General features: G+C 42.5%; 1 protein-coding gene across 3 annotated transcripts in view; it reads right to left on the minus strand.

The window, feature by feature from the left end:
- Positions 1–21,580, minus strand: part of ZNF133 (zinc finger protein 133) — a 40,823-nt gene extending 19,243 nt beyond the window's left edge. Inside the window, exons 1-2 of one of the 3 annotated variants that reach the window (XM_037811221.1) lie at positions 21,524–21,580; positions 20,043–20,099 (exon numbers count right to left, since the gene is read on the minus strand). The gene's annotated coding sequence lies outside the window, so the exon portion shown is untranslated. The other 2 variants (XM_037811222.1, XM_037811223.1) reach the window with 2 other exon arrangements.
- Between the last annotated feature and the right edge of the window lie 1,361 nt (positions 21,581–22,941).

Below are 22,941 nucleotides of genomic sequence, written 5' to 3' on the forward strand. Positions count from 1 at the left end.
AAAACAAACATACAATAAAAGAGCATTTCAAAGAGACCATAGCAAGGGAGTAAGAAAAAGACAACTAACCTAAGATAACTGCTTAACTTCCAACATGTTCCTACTTTACCCCAAGAAAGTTACATAATATAGCAACATTTCAGTGAACTTGTTCCTACTACAACCATCAGAAATTAACAGACCATAGTCATTTCTGGGCATCCCCAGAACGTTAAATAGCTTATCTGTTCTTCCTGGATTATTGTTCCCCCTTCCTTAATTGCTCTCTACTGCTAGTTCCCCTACATTCTACATTATAAACCATTTGTTTTACATTTTTCAAAGTTCACATTAGTGGTAGCACATAATATTTCTCTTTTTGTGCCTGGCTTATTTCGCTCAGCATTATGTCTTCAAGGTTCATCCATGTTGTCATATGTTTCACCAGATCGTTCCTTCTTACTGCCGCGTAGTATTCCATCGTGTGTATATACCACATTTTATTTATCCACTCATCTGTTGAAGGACATTTGGGTTGTTTCCATCTCTTGGCAATTGTGAATAATGCTGCTATGAACATTGGCGTGCAGATATCTGTTCGTGTCACTGCTTTCCGATCTTCCGGGTATATACCGAGGAGTGCAATCGCTGGATCGAATGGTAGCTCTATATCTAGTTTTCTAAGGAACTGCCAGACTGACTTCCAGAGTGGCTGAACCATTATACAGTCCCACCAACAATGAATAAGAGTTCCAATTTCTCCACATCCCCTCCAGCATTTGTAGTTTCCTGTTTGTTTAATGGCAGCCATTCTAACCGGTGTTAGATGGTATCTCATTGTGGTCTTAATTTGCATCTCTCTAATAGCTAGTGAAGCTGAACATTTTTTCATGTGTTTCTTGGTCATTTGTATTTCCTCTTCAGAGAACTGTCTTTTCATATCTTTTGCCCATTTTATAATTGGGCTGTCTGTACTATTGTCATTGAGTTGTAGGATTTCTTTGTATATGCAAGATATCAGTCTTTTGTCAGATACATGGTTTCCAAAAATTTTTTCCCATTGAGTTGGCTGCCTCTTTACCTTTTTGAGAAATTCCTTTGAGGTGCAGAAACTTCTAAGCTTGAGGAGTTCCCATTTATCTATTTTCTCTTTTGTTGCTTGTGCTTTGGGTGTAAAGTCTAGGAAGTGGCCTCCTAATACAAGGTCTTGAAGATGTTTTCCTACATTATCTTCTAGGAGTTTTATGGTACTTTCTTTTATATTGAGATCTTTGGTCCATTTTGAGTTAATTTTTGTGTAGGGGGTGAGGTAGGGGTCCTCTTTCATTCTTTTGGATATGGATATCCAACTCTCCCAGCCCCATTTGTTGAAAAGACCATTATGGCTCAGTTCGGTGACTTTGGGGGCCTTATCAAAGATCAGTCGGCCATAGATCTGAGGGTCTATCTCTGAATTCTCAATTCGATTCCATTGATCTATATGTCTATCTTTGTGCCAGTACCATGCTGTCTTGGCAACTGTGGCTTTATAATAAGCTTCAAAGTCAGGGAGTGTAAGTCCTCCCACTTCATTTTTCTTTTTTAGAGTGTCTTTAGCAATTCGAGGCATCTTCCCTTTCCAAATAAATTTGATAACTAGCTTTTCCAAGTCTGCAAAGTAGGTTGTTGGAATTTTGATTGGGATTGCATTGAATCTGTAGATGAGTTTGGGTAGAATTGTCATCTTAATGACATTTAGCCTTCCTATCCATGAACATGGAATATTTTTCCATCTTTTAAGGTCCCCTTCTATTTCTTTTAGTAGAGTTATGTAGTTTTCTTTGTATAGGTCTTTTACATCTTTGGTTAAGTTTATTCCTAGGTACTTGATTTTTTTAGTTGCTATTGAAAATGGTATCTTTTTCTTGAGTGTCTCTTCAGTTTGTTCATTTCTAGCATATAGAAACATTACTGACTTATGTGCATTAATCTTGTATCCCGCTACTTTGCTAAATTTGTTTATTAGCTCTAGTAGCTGTATCGTTGATTTCTCAGGGTTTTCTAGATATAAGATCATATCATCTGCAAACAATGACAGTTTTACTTCTTCTTTTCCAATTTGGATGCCTTTTATTTCTTTGTCTTGCCGGATTGCCCTGGCTAGCACTTCCAGCACAATGTTGAATAACAGTGGTGACAGCGGGCATCCTTGTCTTGTTCCTGATCTTAGAGGGAAGGCTTTCAGTCTCTCACCATTGAGTACTATGCTGGCTGTGGGTTTTTCATATATGCTCTTTATCATGTTGAGGAAGTTTCCTTCAATTCCTACCTTTTGAAGTGTTTTTATCAAAAAGGGATGTTGGATTTTGTCAAATGCTTTTTCAGCATCTATTGAGATGATCAATTGATTTTTCCCTTTCGAGTTTTTAATGTGTTGTAATACATTGATTGTTTTTCTGATGTTGAACCATCCTTGCATGCCTGGAATGAACCCCACTTGGTCATGGTGTATGATTTTTTAATGTGTCTTTGGATTCGATTTGCAAGTATTTTGTTGAGGATTTTTGCATCTATATTCATTAGGGAGATTGGTCGGTAGTTTTCCTTTTTGTAGCATCTTTGCCTGGTTTTGGTATTAGATTGATGTTAGCTTCATAAAATGAGTTAGGTAGTGTTCCATTTTTTTCAATGTTTTGAAAGAGTTTGAGTAAGATTGGTGTCAGTTCTTTCTGGAAAGTTTGGTAGAATTCCCCTGTGAAGCCATCTGGCCCTGGGCATTTATTTGTGGGAAGATTTTTGATGACTGATTGGATCTCTTTGCTTGTGATGGGTTGGTTGAGGTCTTCTATTTCTTCTCTGGTCAGTCTAGGTTGTTCGTATGTTTCCAGGAAATTGTCCATTTCTTCTACATTATCCAGTTTGTTGCCATACAGTTGTTCATAATATCCTCTTATAATTTTTTTAATTTCTTCAGGATCTGCAGTTATGTCACCTTTTTCATTCATTATTTTGTTTATATGGGTCTTCTCTCTTTTTGATTTTGTCAGTCTAGCTAGGGGATTGTCAATCTTGTTGATCTTCTCAAAGAACCAACTTTTGGTGATATTTATCCTTTCTATTGTTTTTTTGTTCTCTATGTCATTTATTTCTGCTTTAAATCCTTGTTATTTCTTTTCTTCTACTTGGTTTAGGATTGGTTTGCTGTTCATTTTCTAGCTTCTTCAGTTGATCCATTAGTTCTTTGATTTTGGCTCTTTCTTCCTTTTTAATATATGCGTTTAGTGCTATAAATTTCCCCCTTAGCACTGCTTTTGCTGCATCCCATAGGTTTTGGTATGTTGTGTTCTCATTTTCATTCGTCTCTATATATTTAGCAATTTCTCTTGCTATTTCTTCTTTAACCCACTGATTGTTTAGGAGTGTGTTGTTTAACCTCCAGGTATTTGTGAATTTTCTAAGTCTCTGATGGTTATTGACTTCTAATTGTATTCCATTGTGGTCAGAGAATGTGCTTTGAATAATTTCAATCTTTTTAAATTTATTGAGGCTTGTTTTATGTCCCAGCATATGATCTATTCTGGAGAAAGTTCCGTGAGCACTAGAAAAGTATGTGTATCCTGGTGATTTGGGATGTAATGTCCTGTAGATGTCTGTTAAATCTAATTCATTTATCAGATTGTTTAGGTTTTCAATTTCCTTATTGGTCTTCTGTCTGGTTGATCTATCTATAGGAGAGAGTGATGTGTTGAAGTCTCCCACAATTATTGTGGAAACATCAATTGCTTCCTTTAGTTTTGCCAATGTTTCTCTCATGTATTTTGTGGCACCTTGATTGGGTGCATAGACATTTACGATTGTTATTTCTTCTTGCTGAATTGCCCCTTTTATTAGTATGTAGTGGCCTTCTTTGTCTCTCAAAACATCCCTGCATTTGAAGTCTATTTTATCTGAGATTAATATTGCTACAACCTGCTTTCTTTTGGCTGTAGCTTGCATGAAATATTTTTTTCCATCCTTTCACTTTCAATTTCTTTGTGTCCCTGTGTCTAAGATGAGTCTCTTGTATGCAACATATTGATGGTTCATTTTTTTTGATCCATTCTGCGAATCTATATCTTTTAATTGGGGAGTTTAATCCATTTACATTCAACGTTAAAACCGTGAAGGCATTTCTTGAATCGGCCATCTTATCCTTTGGATTATGTTTGCCATATTTTTCCCTCTCTCTATTAATATCCTTTATTGTACCCATACCGAATCTCTTTAGTACTGAACCTTTCTCCAAGTCTCTCTGTCCTGTCTTTGTTTCTCTGTCTGTAGGGCTCCCTTTAGTATCTCCAGTAGGGCAGGTCTCTTGTTAGCAAATTCTCTCAGCATTTCTTTGTCTGTGAAAAATTTAAGCTCTCCCTCAAATTTGAAGGAGAGCTTTGCTGGATAAAGTATTCTTGGCTGGAAATTCCTCTCTCTCAGAATTTTAAATATATCGTGCCATTGCCTTCTCGCCTCCATGGTGGCTGCTGAGTAGTCACTACTTAGTCTTATGCTGTTTCCTTTGTATGTGGTGAATTGCTTTTCTCTTGCTGCTTTCAGAACTTGCTCCTTCTCTTCTATGTTTGACAGTGTGATCAGTATATGTCTCGGAGTGGGTTTTTTTGGATTTATTCTATTTGGAGTTCGCTGAGCATTTATGATTTGTGTATTTATGTTGTTTAGAAGATTTGGGAAGTTTTCCCCAACAATTTCTTTGAATACTCTTCCTAGACCTTTACCCTTTTCTTCCCCTTCTGGGACACCAATGAGTCTTATATTCGGACGCTTCATATTATCTATCATATCCCTGAGGTCCATTTCGAGTTTTTCAATTTTTTTCCCCATTCTTTCTTTTATGCTTTCATTTTCCATTCTGTCATCTTCCAGGTCACTGATTCGTTGTTCAACTTCCTCTAGTCTTGTACTATGAGTGTCCAGAATCTTTTTAATTTGGTCAACAGTTTCTTTAATTTCCATAAGATCATCCATTTTTTTATTTAGTCTTGCAATGTGTTCTTTATGCTCTTCTAGGGTCTTCTTGATTTCCTTCATATCCCGTACTAGGGTCTCATTGTTCATCTTTAGTTCTTTGAGTAGCTGCTCTAGGTGTGTCTCTTCTGGTCTTTTGATTTGGGTGCTTGGGCTTGGGTTATCCATATCGTCTGGTTTTTTCATATGCTTTATAATTTTCTGTTGTTTTTGGCCTCGTGGCATTTGCTGTCCTTGATAGGGTTCTTTTAGGGTTTGTAGACCAGTTGAAGTCCTTATCTCTAATTTATCAGATCTACAGCTTCGTGGAGTACACTTTCTCTAACTAACCAGCAGGTGGCGTCCACGAGCCACCTGTTCTCCACAAGCCAGATCTCCCCTGCTTAGCCTTTTTGGTGAGTGGGGGAGTGAGTCTTGTGGGGCCCAATTGGTGTCCCAAGCTTGTGTGTGTAGTTGGTGTTGCCTGCCCTGTATGTGGGGCATGTTTCTGGGCAGTCGGGGAGGGGGGGTGGCCCTAACAATCAAATCTCCCTGATGATCCTAGAGTTTTAAAGCTACTGCAATAGTCTAATCCTTCAGTTCAGTCCTGCCACAGTTTGTCTCTGCCACTGACCCACAAGTCTTTGGTATTGGCGTATGGCTCCTGAGACTTGCAAGTGGGCCCCTCTTCCAGGCTGTGCACCCCGGGTCCTCTGTTGAGGGATGACTGTGCTATGTCACAGGTGAGTGCCGTCCCCCCAGGGCAGTTCTGGGCTGCTGGGCTGTGTTGGGAGGCTCCCAGTCTGCTCAAATGATGGCTGAATGGGGCTCTGTTAATTCACACTGCTCCCCCTTCCCAGCTCTGGGACATTCAGCTGAGGTTGCAGGGAAGGCTAATGTCCACGCCCAGTTTTGTGGTGTGTGCCTGTTATTTGAAGCACTTCCGTCACACTGGGTTGTCTGGGGCAGCTCTGGGCTATGGGGCTGGCGATGGGCAGGAGTGTTTCCTGTCCACCAGGATGGTGGCTGTGAGCGGACACCCCCCTTTTCTTGGGAAGTTGTGTTGTTTAGTGAATTTTCTCAGCCACTGGATTATTGCCTTTTGTCTCAGAGCTCTCTTATTTCTGCTCTTGACTTGACGTGCCCAAATTTCAATTCTTTGAAGCTTTCTGTATTGAGCTTCTTAGAGTAATTGTTTTAGAAAAAAGCAAAAAGGATTTAAAAAAAAAAAAAAAAAAAAAAAAAAAAAAAACGGCCCTCCTCAGAGATCTAATGGGTTATTGAAATGCTAATAGACAAAGCAACCAGGGCCATTAAGGAAAGGTGCCCTGGGCAGAGAGATCAGCCTTGCTTCGGGATTTGCATATGCGCCTCAAGGCCTGATCTCCGCCCTTCCCCTTTCTGTGTTCACCAGAACTCCAAAAATCCTCTGCTTTTACTTTGGAGCTTCTCGTGTTGTTTTCCTTCTATGCCCGTCTCCTCTCTGCTGGGCTGGCTGCTCTCAGAGTCTCTGGTGTCTGGCCTCAGTCTATCTATGGTTGGAGTTTGAATCAGTAGAATGAGTTTCCGATGAGAGCAGCCACTGCAATTCTCCCTTCTCCTTCCTGGAGCTGACAGCCCCTCCTCCCCCGGGACTGAGCCTGGCAGGGAGGGGCGCGGGTCCCCTGGCCGCAAAAACTTACAGATTTCGCTGATCTCAGCAGTTCCACGTTTTCATGAGTGTTGTATGAAGTATGCCCAAAGACAGATTGCTCTGTGGTGTCCAGTCCACGCAGTTCCTGGCTTTTTACCTACTTTCCTGGAGGAGTAACTAAAACATACAGCTCACCAGTCTGCCATCTTGCCCCGCCTCCCTCCATGTATCTTTAATCTTCTCCAATCTATAACAGTTCCTCTTCCTTTTCTTTCATGACCTTACACTTTTGAAGAATACTGGTCAGTTATTTTATACAATATCCCTTATTCAGTTTTTTTGGGTTAGAATACCTCTAAAGGGATATGAGGCAATTTTCAGGGCATCTAATCAAGGGGTTCATGAAATTGGTGTGTCTCAAGAAAGGTGATGCTAACCTTGATCTCATCACTTGGCTAAGGTGGTATCTGATGGGTTTCTCCACTGTAAAGTCACTGTTTTCCCCTTTATAATTAATAAATACCTTGGGATAGATGCTTTGAGATTATACAAATATCCTGCTTCTCTTCAAACTTTCACCCCCTAATTTTAGGATACACTGGTAGAACCTGTTTGCAACAGCAATTACTATGGTGTTTGCCAAATAATAATGCTCTATTTTCCTCTTTCCTTCTCTATTCATTAATTCTTCTGTAAGCAAGAGCTGACCCTTTTCCTCCATTTGTTTATGTATGCACATATTTATTTCTATCAGTACAGATTCATATTTTATCCTACAGATTATAATACAATGCTACTACTGTTTATTTTGTTGTTCAAATTATTCCAGCATTAAACACCGGGCCCTCCTTCAGGTTGATCCTGTTCCTGCATTAAACAATAAATGTGGCAGAAGTGACACTGTGCCAGTTGCAGGTTTAAGTCTTAAGAAGGCAACACCACTTCTTCTCTAGAGCTTTCGGGAGCCCTTTGATACCATCTGTGCCGGTCTGTATTATGTCCCCCAGAAAAAGCCAATTCTTTGATGCAATCTTGTAGGGACACAAGTATTAATGTTGATTAGATTGGAATCCTTTGATTGTTTCCCTGGAGATGTGACTCAATCAACTGTGAGTGAACATTTGATTGGATAATTTTCATGGAGGTGTTACCCCACCCATTCAGGGTGGGTGTTAATTGGATCACTAGAGTTCACAGACAGGGCCTCAGAGCAACTGAGAGTGACATTTAAGAGCAGCTGCAACTAAGAGGACAAAACGCCCCAAGAGAAACATTTTGGAGAACACCATTTTGAAACACCACCTGGGAACAAGCAGACACCAGCCACGTGCCTTCCGATCTAACAGAGGTTTTCTGGACATCATTGGCCATCCTCCAGTGAAGGTACCCGACTGTTGATGCCTTATCCTGGACACTTTGGCCTTAAGACTGTAACTGTGTAACCAAAAAAAACCCCTTTATAAAAGCCAATCCAATCTGTTTTGCAAAAAAGGCAGCATTAGCAAACCAGAACACCATCTGAGAAGTTCAACTAGCCTGCTGCAGAGACCACCCAGAGAGGCAGAGGCCCTGACACCATACGGAGAGAGAGCAAGGCCCAGCTATACCAGGTGACCCCAGCCTCCCAGCCAACCCATTAAATGCCAAATATGTGAGGCAACCATATTGGATGTCCCAACCTAAATGACTGCAGTCACAGCCAACACTTAAAGAGCTTCAGAAGTAACACCAAGCTGATCCCAGAAAATCCAAAGAATTGTGAGGAACAACTGCATGGTTTTTCTTTGAAGCCACTAAGTTTTGGGGTAGTTGGTTTTGCAACAATCAATAACCAGAATCCTTCCAGACGTACTGTGCCTTCTCACTCCTCAGCTTTCTGAGTGACAGAGGCACCTTCCCTATCATCCAGGTGCCCATTCAGAGTCACCATGACGACTTCCTTACCTGCTACATCAAACCGATTACCGAGGCCGAGTGGTCTGACCTCTGAGAACCTTCTCAGTTACTCTCCATCCCTACAAGGGCTGGGAGGTGGGAAAGTGACAAAGGCCTCCTGACAGGGTCTCCTCAGACCATCTCCCAATGTTCCATTCTGCCTCACCTGTTCCTCCCTGAATTAGCTCCACAAACACGAGGTGGAATTATTCATTCCTTCAGTAAATATTTATTGAGCTCCTGCTGTGTGACAGGCACTATTCTAGACACTGGAGACACAGAAGTGAACTGAGACAAAAACACCTGCCCTTACTGAGATGCAAGTCTAGAGGAAGAGGATGGGTACATTAAATTAATAAATAAAACACAAAGTACATCAGGAAGTGATAGGAAAAGAAATAAATCATGGGAGGGGAAAAGAAGTGCCAGAGATGGGGTGGGATTTGGGACTAAGAAATAGGGTCACTGGGAGTAAAAAGTCTGAAGGGTATCGGGGAGCGAGCCAAGTTGATAACTTTGAAAAGAGCACGGCAGGCAAGAGAACAGCTAGTGCACAGGGCCTCATGCCAGAGTCAGCATGACATAGTCAAGGAAGAGAGGCAGTTTGCTGTGGCTGGTGTGGTGTGCCTCGGACAGACTGGTAGAGACGAGGGCCAAGAGTGAATGAGAGGGGACCCATGTTCAGTACTGACTGAGATGTGAAGCCACTGGAGGGTTTTGAGCAGTTGCATGACATGACTTCGCTTACATTTTAAAAGCTCCCTCTGATTGCTATACTGATTAATATACCTTAGAGGGACCACTCAAAAGTTACAACCATCCAGGTGTGATGGTGACCTGGGCCAAGGTGGACATATGGGGTCTGGAGATTGTTAGCATCTAGATTTGCTCACTGCAGATGGAGAGTCAAAGCAAGAAAGGAGTTAAGCATGAATCCAAGGTTTTGAGCCTAAACAATCTGAAGGAAGGAGTTTCCATGTCTCTTCTCCCTGTCAGCACTAAATTCCTTAAATGAATTATCCATACTCCATTGGGGTAGAGCACCTGTAGGGGAAATGATCAGTTGGTTGTTGGATATAACATTGGGATGCCCATTAGACATCCATGGGGAAATGTGAAGGAGACAGTAGGAGAATGAATTTGGAGTTTAAGGTAGAGGTCTAGACTAGACTTCAAAGAGGTGGTATTTAAAGAGTTGACAGTGGATGGGACCACAAAGGGAGAGAGTATAGCCAGAAAAGAGGAGAGGTCCAAGAACTGAACCAGGGCCTTGCACTGAGGGGTATGTGGGAGAAGAGGAGGAAGCAGCAAGGGAGCCAGGAGGTAGGATGAAACAAAAAAATCTGGGAACCAAGGGGAACCAAGTGAAAGGATATTTTGGAGAAGAAGTATCAACTATGTAAAATGTTGCTGGGAATTGATTTTGGCATTTAGCCACAGGGAGATCACTGGTGACTTTGACAGGTATACTTTTTGGTGGGTGAAGCTAAAAAAAAAAAAGCCTGATTGGAATGTTTAAAATACAATGGAGAGGCGGGGCAAGATGGCAGACTGGTGAGCTGTATGTTTTAGTTACTCCTCCAGGAAAGTAGGTAGAAAGCCAGGAACTGCGTGGACTGGACACCACAGAGCAATCTGACTTTGGGCATACTTCATACAACACTCATGAAAACGTGGAACTGCTAAGATCAGCGAAATCTGTAAGTTTTTGCGGCCAGGGGACCCGCGCCCCTCCCTGCCAGGCTCGGTCCCGTGGGAGGAGGGGCTATCAGCTCCGGGAAGGAGAAGGGAGAACTGCAGTGGCAGCCCTTATTGGAAACTCATTCTGCTGATCCAAATTCCAACCATAGATAGACTGAGACCAGACACCAGAGAATCTGAGAGCAGCCAGCCCAGCAGAGAGGAGACAGGCACAGAAAAAAAACAACACGAAAAACTCCAAAATAAAAGCGGAGGATTTTTGGAGTTCTGGTGAACATAGAAAGGGGAAGAGCCCTGAGGCGCATATGTAAATCCCGAAGAAAAGCTGATCTCTCTGCCCTGTGGACCTTTCCTTAATGGCCCTGGTTGCTTTGTCTCTTAGCATTTCAATAGCCCATTAGATCTCTGAGGAGGGCCCTTTTTTTTTTTTTTTTTTAATCCTTTTTTCTTTTTCTAAAACAATTACTCTAAGAAGCCCAATACAGAAAGCTTCAAAGACCTGCAATTTGGGCAGGTCAAGTCAAGAGCAGAACTAGGAGAGCTCTGAGACAAAACGCAATAATCCAGTGGCTGAGAAAATTCACTAAACACCACAACTTCCCAAGAAAAGGGGGGTGTCCGCTCACAGCCATCATCCTGGTGGACAGGAAACACTCCTGCCCATCGCCAGCCCCATAGCCCAGAACTGCCCCAGACAACCCAGTGTGACGGAAGTGCTTCAAATAACAGGCACATACCACAAAACTGGGCGTGGACATTAGCCTTCCCTGCAACCTCAGCTGATTGTCCCAGAGTTGGGAAGGTAGAGCAGTGTGAATTAACAAAGCCCCATTCAGCCATCATTTCAGCAGACTGGGAGCCTCCCTACACAGCCCAGCAGCCCAGAACTGCCCTGGGGGGACGGCACTCACCTGTGACATAGCACAGTCATCCCTCAACAGAGGACCCAGGGTGCACGGCCTGGAAGAGGGGCCCACTTGCAAGTCTCAGGAGCCATACGCCAATACCAAGGACTTGTGGGTCAGTGGCAGAGACAAACTGTGGCAGGACTGAACTGAACGATTAGACTATTGCAGCAGCCTTAAAACTCTAGGATCACCAGGGAGATTTGATTGTTAGAGCCACCCCCGACTCCCGGACTGCCCAGAAACACGCCCCATATACAGGGCAGGCAACACCAACTACACACGCAAGCTTGGTACACCAATTGGACCCCACAAGACTCACTCCTCCACTCACCAAAAAGACTAAGCAGGGGAGAACTGGCTTGTGGAGAACAGGTAGCTCGTGGACGCCACCTGCTGGTTATTTAGAGAAAGTGTACTCCACGAAGCTGTAGATCTGATAAATTAGAGATAAGGACTTCAATTGGTCTACAGATCCTAAAAGAACCCTATCAAGTTCAGCAAATGCCACGAGGCCAAAAATAACAGAAAATTATAAAGCATATGAAAAAACCAGACGATATGGATAACCCAAGCCCAAGTACCCAAACCAAAAGATCAGAAAACACACAGCACCTAGAGCAGTTACTCAAAGAACTAAAGATGAACAATGAGACCATAGTACGGGAGACAAAGGAAATCAAGAAGACCCTAGAAGAGCATAAAGAAGACACTGCAAGACTAAATAAAAAAATGGATGATCTTATGGAAATTAAAGAAACTGTTCACCAAATTAAAAAGATTCTGGACACTCACAGTACAACACTAGAGGAAGTTGAACAACGAATCAGTAACCTCGAAGATGACAGAATGGAAAATGAAAGCATAAAAGAAAGAATGGGGAAAAAAATTGAAAAAATCGAAATGGACTTCAGGGATATGATAGATAATATGAAACGCCCAAATATAAGACTCATTGGTGTCCCAGAAGGGGAAGAAAAGGGTAAAGGTCTAGGAAGAGTATTCAAAGAAATTGTTGGGGAAAACTTCCCAAATCTTCTAAACAACATAAATACACAAATCATAAATGCTCAGCGAACCCCAAATAGAATAAATCCAAATAAACCCACTCCGAGACATATACTGATCACACTGTCAAACACAGAAGAGAAGGAGCAAGTTCTGAAAGCAGCAAGAGAAAAGCAATTCACCACATACAAAGGAAACAGCATAAGACTAAGTAGTGACTACTCAGCAGCCACCATGGAGGCAAGAAGGCAGTGGCACGATATATTTAAAATTCTGAGTGAGAAAAATTTCCAGCCAAGAATACTTTATCCAGCAAAGCTCTCCTTCAAATTTGAGGGAGAGCTTAAATTTTTCACAGACAAACAAATGCTGAGAGAATTTGCTAACAAGAGACCTGCCCTACTGGAGATACTAAAGGAAGCCCTACACACAGAGAAACAAAGAAAGGACAGAGAGACTTGGAGAAAGGTTCAGTACTAAAGAGATTCGGTATGTGTACAATAAAGGATATTAATAGAGAGAGGAGAAAAATATGACAAACATAAACCAAAGGATAAGATGGCTGATTCAAGAAATGCCTTCACGGTTATAATGTTGAATGTAAATGGATTAAACTCCCCAATTAAAAGATATAGATTCGCAGAATGGATCAAAAAAAATGAACCATCAATATGTTGCATACAAGAGACTCATCTTAGACACAGGGACACAAAGAAACTGAAAGTGAAAGGATGGAAAAAAATATTTCATGCAAGCTACAGCCAAAAGAAAGCAGGTGTAGCAATATTAATCTCAGATAAAATAGACTGCAAATGCAGGGATGTTTTGAGAGACAAAGAAGGCCACTACATACTAATAAAAGGGGCAATTCAGCAAGAAGAAATAACAATCGTAAATGTCTATGCACCCAATCAAGGTGCCACAAAATACATGAGAGAAACACTGGCAAAACTAAAGGAAGCAATTGATGTTTCCACAATAATTGTGGGAGACTTCAACACATCACTCTCTCCTATAGATAGATCAACCAGACAGAAGATCAATAAGGAAATTGAAAACCTAAACAATCTGATAAATGAATTAGATTTAACAGACATATACAGGACATTACATCCCAAATCACCAGGATACACATACTTTTCTAGTGCTCATGGAACTTTCTCCAGAATAGATCATATGCTGGGACATAAAACAAGCCTCAATAAATTTAAAAAGATTGAAATTATTCAAAGCACATTCTCTGACCACAATGGAATACAATTAGAAGTCAACAACCATCAGAGACTTAGAAAATTCACAAATACCTGGATGTTAAACAACACACTCCTAAACAATCAGTGGGTTAAAGAAGAAATAGCAAGAGAAATTACTAAATATATAGAGACGAACGAAAATGAGAACACAACATACCAAAACCTATGGGATGCAGCAAAAGCAGTGCTAAGGGGGAAGTTTATAGCACTAAACGCATATATTAAAAAGGAAGAAAGAGCCAAAATCAAAGAACTAATGGATCAACTGCAAAAGCTAGAAAATGAACAGCAAACCAATCCTAAACCAAGTACAAGAAAAGAAATAACAAGGATTAAAGCAGAAATAAATGACATAGAGAACAAAAAAACAATAGAGAGGATAAATATCACCAAAAGTTGGTTCTTTGAGAAGATCAACAAGATTGACAAGCCCCTAGCTAGACTGACAAAATCAAAAAGAGAGAAGACCCATATAAATAAAATAATGAATGAAAAAGGTGACATAACTGCAGATCCTGAAGAAATTAAAAAAATTATAAGAGGATACTATGAACAACTGTATGGCAACAAACTGGATAATGTAGAAGAAATGGACAATTTCCTGGAAACATATGAACAACCTAGACTGACCAGAGAAGAAATAGAAGACCTCAACCAACCCATCACAAGCAAAGAGATCCAATCAGTCATCAAAAATCTTCCCACAAATAAATGCCCAGGGCCAGATGGCTTCACAGGGGAATTCTACCAAACTTTCCAGAAAGAACTGACACCAATCTTACTCAAACTCTTTCAAAACATTGAAGAAAATGGAACACTACCTAACTCATTTTATGAAGCTAACATCAATTTAATACTAAAACCAGGCAAAGATGCTACAAAAAAGGAAAACTACCGGCCAATCTCCCTAATGAATATAGATGCAAAAATCCTCAACAAAATACTTGCAAATCGAATCCAAAGACACATTAAAAAAATCATACACCATGACCAAGTGGGGTTCATTCCAGGCATGCAAGGATGGTTCAACATAAGAAAATCAATCAATGTATTACAACACATTAACAAGTCAAAAGGGAAAAATCAATTGATCATCTCAATAGATGCTGAAAAAGCATTTGACAAAATCCAACATCCGTTTTTGATAAAAACACTTCAAAAGGTAGGAATTGAAGGAAACTTCCTCAACATAATAAAGAGCATATATGAAAAACTCACAGCCAGCATAGTACTCAATGGTGAGAGACTGAAAGCCTTCCCTCTAAGATCAGGAACAAGACAAGGATGCCCGCTGTCACCACTATTATTCAACATTGTGCTGGAAGTGCTAGCCAGGGCAATCCGGCAAGACAAAGAAATAAAAGGCATCCAAATTGGAAAAGAAGAAGTAAAACTGTCATTGTTTGCAGTTGATATGATCTTATATCTAGAAAACCCTGAGAAATCGACGATACAGCTACTAGAGCTAATAAACAAATTTAGCAAAGTAGCGGGATACAAGGTTAATGCACATAAGTCAGTAATGTTTCTATATGCTAGAAATGAACAAACTGAAGAGACACTCAAGAAAAAGATACCATTTTCAATAGCAACTAAAAAAATCAAGTACCTAGGAATAAACTGAACCAAAGATGTAAAAGACCTATACAAAGAAAACTACGTAACTCTACTAAAAGAAATAGAAGGGGACCTTAAAAGATGGAAAAATATTCCATGTTCATGGATAGGAAGACTAAATGTTTTAAGATGTCAATTCTACCCAAACTCATCTACAGATTCAATGCAATCCCAATCAAAATTCCAACAACCTACTTTGCAGACTTGGAAAAGCTAGTTATCAAATTTATTTGGAAAGGGAAGATGCCTCGAATTGCTAAAGACACTCTAAAAAAGAAAAACGAAGTGGGAGAACTTACACTCCCTGACTTTGAAGCTTATTATAAAGCCACAGTTGCCAAAACAGCATGGTACTGGCACAAAGACAGACATATAGATCAATGGAATCGAATTGAGAATTCGGAGATAGACCCTCAGATCTATGGCCGACTGATCTTTGATAAGGCCCCCAAAGTCACTGAACTGAGTCATAATGGTCTTTTCAACAAATGGGGCTGGGAGAGTTGGATATCCATATCCAAAAGAATGAAAGAGGACCCCTACCTCACCCCCTACACAAAAATTAACTCAAAATGGACCAAAGATCTCAATATAAAAGAAAGTACCATAAAACTCCTAGAAGATAATGTAGGAAAACATCTTCAAGACCTTGTATTAGGCAGCCACTTCCTAGACTTTACACCCAAAGCACAAGCAACAAAAGAGAAAATAGATAAATGGGAACTCCTCAAGCTTAGAAGTTTCTGCACCTCAAAGGAATTTCTCAAAAAGGTAAAGAGGCAGCCAACTCAATGGGAAAAAATTTTTGGAAACCATGTATCTGACAAAAGACTGATATCTTGCATATATAAAGAAATCCTACAACTCAATGACAGTAGTACAGTCGGCCCAATTATAAAATGGGCAAAAGATATGAAAAGACAGTTCTCTGAAGAGGAAATACAAATGGCCAAGAAACATATCAAAAAATGTTCAGCTTCACCAGCTATTACAGAGATGCAAATTAACACCACAATGAGATACCATCTAACACCGGTTAGAATGGCTGCCATTAAACAAACAGGAAACTACAAATGCTGGAGGGGATGTGGAGAAATTGGAATTCTTATTCATTGTTGGTGGGACTGTATAATGGTTCAGCCACTCTGGAAGTCAGTCTGGCAGTTCCTTAGAAAACTAGATATAGAGTTACCAATCGATCCAGCGATTGCACTTCTCGGTATATACCCGGAAGATCGGAAAGCAGTGACACGAACAGATATCTGCACGCCAATGTTCATAGCAGCATTATTCACAATTGCCAAGAGATGGAAACAACCCAAATGTCCTTCAACAGATGAGTGGATAAATAAAATGTGGTATATACACACGATGGAATACTACGCGGCACTAAGAAGGAACGATCTCGTGAAACATATGACAACATGGATGAACCTTGAAGACATGATGCTGAGCGAAATAAGCCAGGCACAAAAAGAGAAATATTATACGTTACCACTAATGTGAACTTTGAAAAATGTAAAACAAATGGTTTATAATGTCGAATGTAGGGGAACTAGCAATAGAGAGCAATTAAGGAAGGGGGAACAATAATCCAAGAAGAACAGATAAGCTATTTAACGTTCTGGGGATGCCCAGGAATGACTATGGTCTGTTAATTTCTGATGGATATAGTAGGAGCAAGTTCACAGAAATGTTGCTATATTATGTAACTTTCTTGGGGTAAAGTAGGAACATGTTGGAAGTTAAGCAGTTATCTTAGGTTAGTTGTCTTTTTCTTACTCCTTTGTTATGGTCTCTTTGAAATGTTCTTTTATTGTATGTTTGTTTTCTTTTTAACTTTTTTTTTCATACAGTTGATTTAAAAAAGAAGGGAAAGTTAAAAAAAAAAAAGATGTAGTGCCCCCTTGAGGAGCCTGTGGAGAATGCAGGGGTATTCGCCTACCCCACCTCCATGGTTGCTAACATGACCACAGACATAGGGGACTGGTGGTTTGATGGGTTGAGCCCTCTACCACAGGTTTTACCCTTGGGAAGACGGTTGCTGCAAAGGAGAGGCTAGGCCTCCCTATGGTTGTGCCTAAGAGCCTCCTCCCGAATGCCTCTCTGTTGCTCAGATGTGGCCCTGTCTCTCTAGCTAAGCCAACTTGAAAGGTGAAATCACTGCCCTCCCCCCTACATGGGATCAGACACCCAGGGGAGTGAATCTCCCTGGCAACGTGGAATACGACTTCCAGGGAGGAATGTAGACCTGGCATCGTGGGACGGAGAACATCTTCTTGACCAAAAGGGGGATGTGAAAGGAAATGAAATAAGCTTCAGAGGCAGAGAGATTCCAAAAGGAGCCGAGAGGTCACTCTGGTGGGCACTCTTATGCACACTTTAGACAACCCTTTTTAGGTTCTAAAGAATTGGGGTAGCTGGTGGTGGATACCTGAAACTATCAAACTACAACCCAGAACCCATGAATCTTGAAGACAGTTGTATAAAAATGTAGCTTATGAGGGGTGACAAAGGGATTGGGAAAGCCATAAGGACCACACTCCACTTTGTCTAGTTTATGGATGGATGAGTAGAAAAATAGGGGAAGGAAACAAACAGACAAAGGTACCCAGTGTTCTTTTTCACTTCAATTGCTCTTTTTCACTCTAATTATTATTCTTGTTATTTTTGTGTGTGTGCTAATGAAGGTGTCAGGGATTGATTTGGGTGATGAATGTACCACTATGTTATGGTACTGTAAACAATCGAAAGTACGATTTGTTTTGTATGACTGCGTGGTATGTGAATATATCTCAATAAAATGAAGATTAAAAAAAAAAAAAAAAAAACTAAAGGACAAATGGGGTGTGATGGGGGATGATTTGGGTGTTTTTTTTCACTTTTATTTTTTATTCTTGTTCTGGTTCTTTCTGATGTAAGGAAAATGTTCAGAGATAGACTGTGGTGATGAACGCATAACTATGTTATCATACTGTGGACAGTGGATTGTATATCATGGATGATTGTATGGTATGTGAATGTATTTCAATAAAACTGAATTTAATAAAAAAAAAAATACAATGGAAGGACAGGAATGGAGACCACCAATACAAATAATTCTTTCAAGGAGGTCACCTCTAAAGGGGAGCTGAGATATGGGGCCACAGCTGGAGGGGGAATCATGTCACTGCTCTGCTCAAAAATCTTTAGTGGGTTCCCCCTGCCCTCAAATCATGTGCACCAGCACTAACTCAGCATTTAGGGCCCAGTCCAGTAATGCCCATCTCTTAACTTTCCCTTCCCAGCCAGCAAGGATGAGTCATGTCCTCACACTGTGTCCCCCACTCCAACTGGGTGCTGGGCATCGTATCAGTGACCTGAGAAGGGCAAAATAAGGTGCCCAACCTTCAAAGAAGCCCCTCACAGTCCCGTAGACAGTTGAACAGATGCAGCCTGAGAACCCTGGAGTCCTTATGTATACGGTGCCCTGCTACTAGCAGGGAGACTTGGGATAATTCCGCTGGGGAAAGCTACAGTGGGATCACATCTGAGCTCAATTAAACTGGAGTTTATACTGAAGTAGAAAGGCATGGAGAAATAAAATAGCTTACCATGGAATGTATTTCCATGCGGCTAGAAAAAGGTCTGACTGGGGTTGGTGGGAGAGGGTGAGATTGGAGGAGGAGCTGGAAGCAACAATCATAATCCTAGCTAGCATTTCCTGAGCACTCACTATGTACCAGGTGCTCAAACCACATTACAGGTATTCTACAGTTCTCCCTCCCAACATCGCTAGGAGGCAGACACCATTATGAGCCCCATTTTCCAGATGAGGAAAGGAAGGTCAGAGATGTTAAGTAACATGCTTACAGTCCCACAGCCAGAACTCAGTGAAGCTGAGATCTGAACCTGGGCAATCTGACAGAGGCAGACAGGCAATCAAAAGGACCCTTTCTAGCAGGTGTGAGTGGCAAAATCAATATTTATACCCCAAGAACCCAACTCAGGAGGTGGGAGAAAAGGAAGGTTAGGAATTTGAAGCAAGCAAAGACAAAGAATAAGGGGAAGGAACCAAGAGGTATAGCACAGGTGGAATTGAGAGGATGCAACAGCCAATCAAATGGGAGGTAAGTTTGGAAAGAACAAGGAGACAAGGAAAACTCAGAGGTCCAGCTTGTACCAAGAGTGGAAGTTGCAGTTGTTAACATACATCAGCAAGGTCAGAGGAAATACGAGGAGAGAAAGGCAAGGACAGAGAGAACTACCAAGTTGAATTCCAGATACTTCCCTTTTTGCTGTATCTGATCAGAGGTATTCTGACTCAAAAAAAAAAAAAAGACATTTTTAAAAATTGGGGAAAACTGAATATAGACTAGGTATGAAATAATAATGAATCAATAATGAAATTATGGTTATGTTAAAACTGCGTATGTGTCAGAGATGCCTACTGAAGTATCTGCAGGTGAAATAATACAGCTGAGATTTTCTGTAAACTAGTCTAGCAGGGAAATGAGTTGCACAGGATGAAACAAGTAAATGTTGGTATCTGGTGGAAGTGGAGTGAGATATATGCTCTAAAAATTTTTCATTAAAAAAAAAAAAAACTTAAAGGAAAAAAACCCCAACCCAGCTAGCTCCTAGTTTCTCCAAATTGCTTCATCGAGGGCACTGCTTCCTCCCCCATAAAATGGGGATTTGGATTCTTCACTTGCAGCTAGTTAAGGGAATAAAATCTGGCAGTGACTGTAAGGCCCAGCACCTGACAGAGAATAATCACTCCACAAAGAGTAGGTATCATCATTTTTGTTTTCTCAGCCCCTGACAAGCCTTGGAAATAAGCAGTCTGAGCAAATGCTGAGAGAAGGAATGCTGGGACAAGGATGGAGGTGTCCTGAAGGAGGGCACCAGGTCTGAGGCATGTTCCCCTCTGGGACAGGCCTGGTTCCCTGAAGGAAATGATCCCTGTATGGGACATTAAAGGGCCAGAGATGCCCAAGAAGAACAATGGAAACCCACCCATGGTTTGGAATGCAAAAGGTAAGAGGTACCCACCTGAGCTGGGCTGTCAGGAGCCCAGGAGTCCTCCCTTTCCCCAGCAGGCAGTCTTCTCTGAGAAGGCGGGGGCCACAGGAGGCAGAAAAACAACAAAAAAGTTCAGAAAAGTCACTGGAAATCCTCAAGTTCCAGCAGGGTAGGGTCCCCTTCTCCTTAAAGGTATCAAGAATGGATCTGCCACAGAAGAAAAGAACTGTTGGCAGCTTCCTGGGAGGAGCTGGGGTGGCAGCAAGGAACACAGCCTGCCCTGACCTGCTGCTGACCCTGAACACCAAGGGGATCCTCTCTGTGCCTCTAGAATCTCAAGGTTTGTTATTAATAAAAGCTGATACTTGTTGAACACTTTGTATACACCAGAGACTGTTCTTGCACTGCAGGAGCTTTAGCTCAATCTATCCTCACAAAAGCCCATTGAGGGAGGTACTATTATTCTCATTTTACAGATGAGGAAATGGAGGCACACTAAGGTCCGTATCTTGTTCAAGGTAACACAACTATAAAGTGTCAGAGCCGGGATGAAATCTGGCTATGGTGGGCCATTCTGGCTGTTAAACATTAAGGAAAGTGATGGCAAACCTCCATGGGCTATGAAGATTTACAAAGTTTATCCATTTTGATATGATCAGGATTGGCCTGGAGGTGGACAAGTGTTGAATCTGGAAGATGGGCTTGTGACATTCACTCTACTTCTGGTGTTGGGAATTTCTCCATAATCAAGTTTAAATGAAACTGAGAATTCCAAAACCTGGCCACACCAGATACTTGGGAATACGGCATTCCTGAGGTCAATGAAAGTTCATGGGGCCCTTGAAAACCTTGCCCTACCTTCTCCAAGGCCTAAAACCATGGGCAACCAGCCAACGTCAGACCCGGCCAAAATGGCAAACCTACTCCCAGCCCATCAAGGGTTTGTTTGGCCAAGGTAGTCAGCCCCTTACTCTCCCCCCCATCCCCACCAGCAAACCCTATAGGTACTTGGGTTCGAAGTAAGACGGCCTGCCCCCATCCTCCTAAACCTTCAGGACACAAGAGTCTCAGGGGAGGACCCCATTCCATTACCTGGGGGAATATCTGGCTCCAAGAAGCTTACTTAACCAACGCCAACCCCCAAACCCCAAACCCCAAACCCGGGGACTTTTGGCATGAGCACCGCCCCCACCCTCTCCAATAACGCAATTTCGGCTCGGGCCCCCATCCACAAAAACCCAAGAGCGAAAGGCCCAAGTACCGCTCCTACCGCCAGAGAGCTTCACTGCTGAGCTTCGCCCCACTCGCGAGGAGATGCGTGTCCACTCTCCCAAAACAAGACCTCCGGGAGAGGAGGGCCTGAGCCACGCCAGCGCATCCTCTGCACTATCCTCCCCCCGCGCCAACCGCACTGTCCCCAGCCTCCGCCCAGAGCCCAGCGTTTCAGGACATTCCTTCCCGCGCGGAGAAGGGCACGGCTGCGGCGAGAGTCCCGAGGGAGTCTCACTCACCAGCGCCACCAAAGAACAAGGGGTCGTTCCAGCCACCAGCTGGGGATCTATTCCAGCGGGGCGCGAGGACTACACTACCCAGAATCCTCGGCGCGGCGCCGGGCAGGGTCCTCCCAGGATGCTCGGCGGAGTCAGTCCTGCACTGACTCTTGGCCACAACCATTGACCTCCTCGGGAGTCGTTTCTGGGTAAGGGGTTCTATTCACCTGACCATGTCCACTGTGGCACTAGGTTTCCCCCTCTATTTTCTTAAAACCACGCGCATAAGACATATTGAGGGTCCCGAATGAACTCCCCAACCCAACAGTGACAGCCCCGTCGCTAATACCTCTGCTTCAAAGACTACAATCCCCAGAGACCCTTGCCGTGACTTCCACATCCGGCGTCCGGCCTTCCCTCGGCGCGCGAAGATGACGTAACGGAAGAGGTTCTGGCGGCTTCTTGAATTGGCTCTTCGTACCCGTAGCGGCATGCCGTGTCTCACTCAGCTGATGTCCTCGAGTCCCCTGGGCTCCATCTTCAGGGTTGGAAACCTACGGCCCATGATCCGTGAGCATATCAGCTCACATGCTCTTTAAAGCTCCGTTTAAACTCATGGAGAGACAGTCTGGGAGAGCAGCTTTCTCCAGTCACATCTCGTACGAGGTAGACCCGGATCTGAGCCTACATTCGCCCTCCACCCGAGCACCTTCTCGCCCTCTGCATGTGCCCTGAGGCCCTTTTCCTTACTGGAATTCACAAAGTTAGGGCAAACTCTCATCAGCCTCTTGGGGGACAGGAGCCTAACTCTCAGGCCAGAGCTTGGGACTGAGCTCGCCAACGGCCTGGCTTTCTGGACCTTGGTTCAGCGCCGTGTTTGAGAACTAGGCTGCGCTGGTGCCATTTAGGACGCCCCAGTTGGGGAGCTGGAAAGCAAGTTCCACTAAGTCGTGGAGAGGGCGTAGAGCCCGGGCACCCACTCACTTCTCTCTTTACCTTTCTCAGATCTGCCTTCTGAGACTTCTTTAGGGAGACCAGGAGAATATCCGTGTGGCCCAAAGAGCCAGGCAGAAGTGAGATTTTCCTGAAATTCCTAGTTTGGAGGACGAATACATTCCCTTCTCTTATTCATTTCATTCTCTTACCCTGTGGCTGCCTTGTTCTCAGTGGGTTCAGTCCAGCCCTGGTCCTGGAGAAGTATCTCTTGTACTTGGAACCCTCTTGCAATATATCTCTCAAATCCCATCCATGACTCAGTCATTCACCAGGAAGTTGGCTCTTAACACATATGGAAGAATCCAACTAACAATGCAAGGATGTCTGTGTTTAAGTCTCCAGGAATGACTGTTGTAGTTCACCATGGATTGCTGAGCTTTCAGGGGCCTGTAGATAGAGACCAGGAAGATTTCCAGGATGAGGAGCCACCTGAACTGCCCTGA

The sequence above is a fragment of the Choloepus didactylus genome, chromosome 19 (genome assembly GCF_015220235.1).
Source record: "Choloepus didactylus isolate mChoDid1 chromosome 19, mChoDid1.pri, whole genome shotgun sequence".
Taxonomy (NCBI): domain Eukaryota; kingdom Metazoa; phylum Chordata; class Mammalia; order Pilosa; family Megalonychidae; genus Choloepus; species Choloepus didactylus.